Source organism: Pangasianodon hypophthalmus, chromosome 5 (genome assembly GCF_027358585.1).
Source record: "Pangasianodon hypophthalmus isolate fPanHyp1 chromosome 5, fPanHyp1.pri, whole genome shotgun sequence".
Classification (NCBI taxonomy): Eukaryota; Metazoa; Chordata; class Actinopteri; order Siluriformes; family Pangasiidae; genus Pangasianodon; species Pangasianodon hypophthalmus.
Genome location: NC_069714.1, coordinates 374,396 through 383,222, shown reverse-complemented (window position 1 = coordinate 383,222; position 8,827 = coordinate 374,396). Strand labels below are relative to the sequence as shown.

General features: G+C 43.7%; 1 pseudogene; it reads left to right on the top strand.

Moving 5' to 3' along the window:
• The window catches only part of LOC113524368 (zinc finger protein 585A-like), a 53,530-nt pseudogene that overhangs the window by 12,633 nt on the left and 32,070 nt on the right, over positions 1 to 8,827 (top strand).

Here is an 8,827-nt window from a genome sequence, read left to right as displayed (position 1 = left end):
CACAAACATAGATCTTCATAAAGCTGTTCAATAGTAGAGAGCTGGTCCACTGTTTCACAGCTTGGGTGGAACCAGCATTGTTAAATCCTAAGTTCAACTATTGACTTCTCCAGAACCATGGCACAGAGCTTTCCTGGGCAGCTAAGGAATATGATTCTCCTATAATTTGAAGATACCATCTGGTCCCTTTTTATAAAAATAGGGATCACGATTCCAATCTACCAGTCCAAATGCACTGCCCCAGATCCCCATGCAGTGTCTTGGCTTTTCTTAACGTTTTACAATACCATAGCTTTCAGCTCTTCAACTGCTTTTTGGCTCACCTATACCTCTCAACTGAATCAAGAGAGCCCTCTGTGAGAATTAGTAAAAAGGTCTCCTTCATCAACTTCATGTCTTCCCTCACCACTGATGTCCACCACACTGTCTTAGAGTTACCACCATGACAGGCACAGACAGCCTTACAGCCACAGCTTCTTGCAGCTGCCTCTATGATGGAGGACTTGAACATGGTCCATTCAGTCTCAATATCCCCAACCTCACTCAGTACACAGTAGAAGTCTTTTTGGAGGTACAACTTAAATTTGTCTCTCACCAACGCTTCTGCCATATGCTCCCAAGCAACCCGGAAGGCTCTCCCGAGAATGCACTCTTGACAGATATGCACCCCTCTTTACCTGAGTGTCCAAAACATGTGGTCTCAAGTCTGATGATGAAATCGCACGATCCATCATTGCCCAAGGTGGTCTGTGGTTTGCATGTCAAATTTCACCACCTGATTTAAGATCAGAAAGCCAGTTTCCATTGCCAAGGTTTATTCCATCTAAGATTGTCCACCACATACCTGGAATTTTTGCCTCAGAGTCTCATCATGCAACTGCGCCAAGGGGAAATCCCAGCAGGGAATCCCCGCCAAGAGGGGAGGAGCGGGGGCCTCCCCACTCCTTGTGTCCCCCTGACGTGGAGCCAACGACGACAGCCCCGGCACCACCTCACTAGCCAATGCTGCACACCTTCCCCACTGTCTCTCACTACTGCAGGACCCGTCCGCAAACATTTCAGTGAGGTAGGGACATATCTGTAGTGAACATCTCAGTCCAATGTGGAACTGCTCCTAAGTGTATGCATTTTGTAAGAAAGGCTTCACATCTCCGCTTGGTCAGGATCTTTGCCCCGTTCACCAAGACAAGAATGTGTCTCTGTTGATTGATCCTGGGGTTCAAAGATGACTCAAGTCTGATGATGTCTGCTGCACTTTGTGATACAAGGTTTGTTATCATCCTCATTGAAACCAGCTCTATACCTGTTAATTGTGTGATCTGCTTTGGCGTTAGTGAGCTCTAACACCAGACAGTTTACCTTGTTTACCTTGAGCCTGAGCTTAAAAACGTGAGGAGATTTTACATGTCTAGAATGGCCTGCTGATTGGTGGAGGCACAGGAGGATCCTGACACCTCTGGCTATCTCTAAAATCTCAAAAATGCCTGTGGGGCTATAGAGAGCCTAAAAGGCAAAAGCAATACTGCCTCAGCAAGGCGCGCCTCAAGAAGTAAGGAAGGGGTGGTAATTAACATGGAAGTGTGCACAGATCCACTGACATGAATGCACAGCATGAACATTTGACAGCTTCAGCATGTGTAAAAGAAGGACTTGCAAGTACCAAATTAGTCCTCTCAGATCCAAAATAGGATGGAAGTTGCCTTCTTTTTCTGAACAAGAATGTCTGGTTAACCTACCAGCCACAGGGGGCATGCAGTTCAGGCCAATCGTGTTGCCACCTACTAGCCAAGGCTTGCACCATGGGCCTCGGCACATAGCTGACGACCTGCTACATACATGTCTATGTAATCCTTGCATTGAGGTACATAGAATTCAGCATGTTCCATGTTATGGGTTGAGCCAGTGTCTAATGCTGCTGGAATCATTAACCAATGGTCCATGAGGGCATGCATTACGGCCCTACAGCACCATGGTGCAGCAGGTTCCAGTCTGCTATTGTGACCACAGCAGCCATTCTAAGGAGATTGGAGGAGATGCAGTTGGACACACAAGCATAATGGAGACACAAGCATAGAAAAATCCTAGCCATGGAGTCTTCGGTATCCTTATATAGTTTATTAACATAGAGACCTAGGTTAATTCCTAAGGTCTTGCAAATACAGTGCCCTCTGAAAGTATTCGAACATCAAGGCCAATTCTTTTGTTTTTGCTATATACTGAAGACATTTGGGTTTGGGATCAAAAGATGAATGAGATGATAGATTTTCAGCTTTCATTTAAAAAAAAAACAACTTAGAACATGGCACCTTTTGTGCCAGACCACCCAATTTTTAGATGAGCAAAAATATTGGAACAGTCTTGAAGTAAATAACACTTATATTTGTTTGCATATCCCTTGCTTGCAGTGACTGCATCAAGCCAGCAACCCACTGACATCACCAATTGTTGCATTCTTCTTTTGTGATGCTTCTCCAGAAGCTTGTACCACAGCTTCTTTCAGTTGTTGTTAGTTTTGGGAGTTTCTTTGGGAGGTGAAATGCATGCTTAATTGGGTTAAGGTCTGGTGATTCACTTAGCCAGTCTAAAACCTTCCACTTCTTCCACTGATGAAGTCCTTTTTTGTGTTGGTAGTGTGTTTTGGGTTACTGTCTTGTTGCATGATGAAGTTCCTCCCAATTAGATTGGATGCATTTCTCTGTAAATTGAGAGACAAAATGTTTCTATAGACTTCTGAATTCATTCTGCTGCTACCACCATGAGTTACATCATCAATAAAGATTAGTAAGCCTGTTCCAGAAGAAGCCTTGCAAGTCCAAGCCATGACACTACCTCCACTGTGCTTGACCAATGAGCTTGCATGTTTTGGCTCATGAGTAGATCCATTCTTTCTCCACACTTTTGCCTTTCTATCAATTTTGTAGAGGTTAATCTTGGTTTCAGAACTTTGCTTGATCATCTCTGTATTTCTTTGTGAATTCATATCAGACCTTCTGATTCTTACTGCTGATGAATGGTTTGCATCTTGTTTTATGGCCTCCAGATTTCTGCTTTCAAAGTCTTCTTCAAATCGTGGATTGTGATACTTTCATCCCTGCCCTGTGGAGGTTATTGGTAATGCCACCGACTGTTTTTTTTTAGGAGGGTTTCTTTACAGCTCTCAAAATGTGTGTCATTGTTTGGCATGTGTGATGTCTGGTTGTTGGTACACCAGTGGTTTCTGGCTCTGCCAATTGCTTGTGGAATGCTTCAAAATGGCTTGCTTTTCTCCCATAGATAGCTCTTTGGTCTTCATGTTGGTTAATCCTTTTTAACAACAAATACAGTCTTCACAGGTGAAACCCAGGGCTCAACCCAAGAGAATTTAGAACAGCAGAGAAAGTCGAGTAAAACTTTCATTCGAAGAAAAATGAAAAAAAATTTCGTTTGAACTGACTTCCTCTAAGACTGCCTTGTGCAAGGAAAAGCTGGAAATTTCTGCACAAGATCCTTACAAGCTCCACAACATCTTTTCTTCATTACTTAACCCTCTGGCTCCTCCTGCTCCGTCCTCCCTGACTGCTGAAGACGGTGTGACCTACTATGATGGGAATATTGAAAAAATCTGCCAGACCTTCACTCCTACCCCAAATCCAACACTACACACTAAGGATTCCCCTTCTCTTTCACTGGCACATTCTTCTAGTCTAGCAACAGAAGAGATCCTGCAAGTAATCTTTTCCTACATTCCTACCACATGCTGACTGGATCCAATCCCTTCCACAATGCTCCAGACCATCTCACAAGATGTCCTCCCCTTCATCACTACTATCATTAATGGCTCCATAACATCTGGTCATGTTCCAACTGCATTCAAGAGTGCAAAGGCTATTCCTAAACTGAAGGAACCCAATCTGGATCCTTCAGACATCAGCAACTACCAACCATTATCATTTCTCTCTATTCTTTCTGAAATTCTCAAATGCACTGTCTACAATCAACTGTCCCTCTACCTCTCACACAACAACCTCCAAGATCCTAACTGCACTGGCTTCAAAGCGGCACATTCCACAGAAACTGCCCAGAAACTTAGCACTTTGATAAAGTGATCCAATAAAGTATGTCTATTGAGCTTTCTACCTATCTGTCTATCTATCCATCCATCCATAATGTTTGTCAGTGCTAGACTGTTTCCAAATTAGTGTCCATCAATTTCATTGCCAGTCAATTTGAGGGATAGTTACAGTGGATATAAAAAGTCTACACACCCCTGCTAAAATGGCAGGTTTTTGTGAGGTAAAAAATGAAACCAAGATAAATCATATCACACCTTTTTCCACCCTCAATGTGAAATTACAATGTATAAAAATGAAGTAAAAATCCATCAGAAACATTTTCAGGAAAAGTAGGAAAAATAAAAAACTTACAACAACCTGGTTGCATAAGTGTGCACACCCCTAAACTAATACATTGTTGAAGCACTGTTTGATTATATTACACTACTCAGTCTTTTTGGCTAAGAGTATTGGCGTGGGACATCTTGGTTTAATTTTTTTACATCAATATGGTACAAGATAGTCAAGGACCTGCGGCAATTTCTCGGCCTTGTCATTTCTACTGGTATTTCATCCGGGGCTTCAGCTCCATAGCACATCCCCTGACTTTGCTCCTCAGGAAGGGGCCTAAGAACCTGGGACCTGGCCTGGAACCCTGCAGCTGAGAAGGCCTTTGACCTGCTCTAAGCCGCGTTTACCACAGGTCCCATCTGCAAACACCCTGTACCTTTGAGGCCCTATGTCGTCGAGGTAGATGCTTCTCAGATGGGACTGGGGGCCGTCCTGTCCCAGCGGTTTGGGGAGAAGCCTAAACTACATCCTGTGGCTTTGTTCTCTAAGAAGTTGTACCCAGCTGAACAGAATTACAACACTGGGAACAGGGAGTTGGTGGCCATGAAACGCCACTGGCTGGCGGGGGCCACGGACCTGTTCACTGTATTGACTGACCACAAAAACCACAAGGATCTGAAGTCCGCGAAGTGCTTGACTTGGTTCAAGTGCTTCACAGACTTGAGATACTCGCGGTTCCAGTTCACCCTTTCTTACTGGCCTGGTTCCAAGAATACCAAAACAGACACTTTGCCACGCATGCACGCTGTCGGCCAACGAGAGGGCAGACAGGAGTCCATACTTCCCTCCTCCTGCTTTGTGGGTGTCATCGACTGGGAACTGGACTGGACCATCGCTTACACCCCGTGGCAACAGGTTCCCCATGCATGTCCCCAGAAAGGCAGTTTGTACCAGTTCATCTGCATTCCAAGCTTAACACCTGGGCACACACCTCCATTGCTATGGGCCACCCAGGCACACAGTTCACTTACCATAGCTGTGTGTCAATTAGTGCCTGCTGGTAGGCTCCTGCCTCTGCCCACACCCCAAAGGCCCTGGTCCCACATAGCAGTCGATTTCATCACCGACCTGCTGGAATCCCACGGTCACAAAGTCATCCTGACCATCACTGACAGCTTCTCGAAATCGCTGCGCCTCATCCCTCTGCCCAGCCTGGCCTCGGCCTTTGCCACAGTGGAGCTTACCAACTACCATCTAACTAAAACTACCATCATAATTGTTTTAGGTGAAAATTGCTTGCATTTTATGACCTTCATCCAGTACCACATGTAGTATTTCACATTTTTTAAAAGTGACATTTAATTGTAATTAGTAGATGTTTGTCAGGATAGGCGTCCTCTACCCCTCTCCTCCAGTCCAGGTGGCGGCGGTAACGCGCCAGCAGCAGCTTCTCCAACCGCCAGAAAACACTGGAGAAGAAAAAGCCGCTGCAGGTTTTTCGCCTGAACATCTTAAGCTAACTGAGCCAATCATCTTTACATTAACATATTTCTAATAGAATTTACAGCTGCCGTTATATATGATACCGTTAAAAATAAAAGCACGTTATTGTGTCTATGTTTGAAGTTTCGTTCTGCTTTAAAACCCTGAGGTAAGTTAAAGTGAAGCTGTGTGGCCGAATCCCAAACGGATCTCCACGTCACTGTTTAAGTGCACTACAGTCAGTATGCAGTAATGCCGTGTACACCCTATGTAGTGCACTATTTATCCAATAAGGACAGATTTGTATTGCGGCCTTAGCGAGGTGTTTTAGTGGGGCTAACCTGTTTATTTATATGTTTAAAGTATTTAAATAATCTGAACTTGTGCTAAGTCACTCTTTACGGCCAGCTTACACTAATCAGGATAAAAACAATTCGTATAAATTTAGATAACTAACCTAGCAGCTAAATACACGTTCTGATGGTTTCAAATATTTAAAAAAATTAACAAAATAACTAATTGCTGTTTAAAGGGCTAAAGAATTAAATATTCATCTCATGTCCTCTTACTGTTATAGAATAGAATATGTTGTTATTATTATTGCTAATAATAATAATAATTATTATTATTATTTTTATTATAATGGGTTCAGTATTTTAGTTTGGCTAACCTATTTATTTGTATTTTTCTTTTATTAACAAATTAAATTATTAACAATAACACAAGCTACTTAAATATTACTTTTGTTTCCACTTATTGTATAGAAATGTTCATTATTATTATTATTATTATTATTATTATTATTATTGTTGTTGTTGTTGTTAATCTTTGTTTATAGCTGTTATAATGAGTTCAGCAGGAGACAGACAGCGCTCCTCCAGGAAGTCTCGGGATCCTGATCCTGCTCCCTCACAGGTAAAGCTGAATGATGAGTCGTGTTAAAAAAAACAAACAAAATAACATGATATTAAAATTTGATGAGTATTCTGCATTTTAATTCAGCAAACAAGAGTCTACAAACTTATAAGCAGATTTATAATCAGTGTTGAAGGGATGGGTGCCGCAGCAAGTGGCAGCACGGCACAGCAGCTCTCACCTTTTCCTACTTTTCTTTACTTTGTTAACACTTTTATTACTATATTTTATTACTTTAGCACCACTACAATAGATTGTAGTTTATTGTATTTATTGTGTAAGTATTTTTTTTTATAATGTGCAAGACAAGGGATACCAAGACAAGGGACACTGCGACCAAGGTAAAGGACACTGCAACCACCAATCAGCAATGCACCGTAGTCTACTCACATTAGGGGCTCCTGCAGTACTGGAATTGACCTGTTGCATTTCCGAAGGAGATCCCGGTGGAGTTAAGGATACAGAGGTGAGGAACTGGAGCCGGGGCAATGGTGAGGAACAAGAAGATGGAGAGGAGGTGGAGATACAAGCCTTGTCTTCCTTCTGCTGTTATGGGGAATGTACGCTCACTGACTATCAGATGGACGAACTCTCGGCTCTGGTTAGCGGATAGCACCAGTACCAGCATGTTATGTCTGATGGAGACATGGATGAACAGGAAAATACCTGACTGTTCAGTGGAACTAGTCGGCTTCTCGCTAGTTCGGGCGGATAGGGAGAAACAAAGCGGTAAGAAGTTGAGTGAAGGACTTGTTGTCTTTGTTAACTCCAAATGGTGTAACCCAGGGCATGTTACTATGAAGGCAACAATTTGCACGCCTGATTTTGAGCTGCTGGCCATCAGGTTGAGGCCATACTATCTGCCACAGGAGTCTTCAGCCGCCATTGTTCATATTGTTTACATTCCACCAATGGCAGTGGCAGCACACGCTTGTGATCATTCATTCCACTGTTGCAGACTTGCATACATGGCCTCCCAGTGCACTCCTCATGATAAATGGAGATTTTAGTCATGTTAAAATCTCAAAGGCCCTGACCAACTTAACCCAGTATGTAACCTGCAACACTAGAGGGTATAAGACCTTGGACTTGCTGTATGCCAATGTTAAGGAGGCGTACATTGCTACTCCCCCTGCGGCAAATCAGATCACTGTTTGATACAGCTCACTCCTACAAAAAAGCCTGTTGTTAGGAAACAGCCTATTACCACCGGAACTGTGCAGCTGTGATCTGTGGAGGAAGAGGAGGCCCTGATTGAGTGTTACAGGACAACTGAAGATCATGGTGATGACATTGAGGGTCTCACTCAGTGTGTATCTGACTACATCAGGTTCTGTGAGAAGAGTGTTGTCCCCACCAAGAAGGTCCACTGCGTCCATAACAACAAGCCTTGGATCAATGGGGACATCAAATCCCTGCTGAACAGGAAGAAGAGAGCCTTCATGGCATCGCAGAAGATGTCAAGAAGGGAATACGAAGAAGCTGAGGAAGGCTAAAGACTGTTATAAGAGCAGGATTGAAGGGAAACTGCAACAGAACAATCCGAGAGAGGTGTGGGGGGAGTGAGGAGCATTACTGGCATGAAAAGGTCAGAAGGAAAAGTTGAGGGGACAAAGGGTCGTGCCAACAAGTTAAACTGACATCAGTGTGGAGGATTCCATTGTCTACCTGCTTCACAGATCTTACACACACCTGGAGAGGCCACAAAGCACTGTAAAGTCATCATGCTCTTTGATTTCCCAAGTGCTTTTAACACGGTCAAGCCATTCCGGGTGGCTGAGAAGCTCTCAGTGGTGCAGGTGGACCAGGACCTCGTGGCCTGGATTACAGACTACCTCACCAGCAGGCCACAGTGTGTTAGGCTGCAAGGCTGCTTGTCAGACGTGGTGACGAGCAACACTGGTGCACCACAGGGAACTGTACTGTCACCATTCTTTTTCACCCTCTATATTTCTGAATTCTGCTTTGGTTCGGGAACATGCCACCTACAGCAGTTCTCAGATGACTCCTCCATTGTTGGCTGTATCGCAAATGATAAGGAGGAGGAGTACAGAGACCTTATCGAAAGCTTCATAGGATGGTGCAACAACAACCACCTTCAGCTGAAC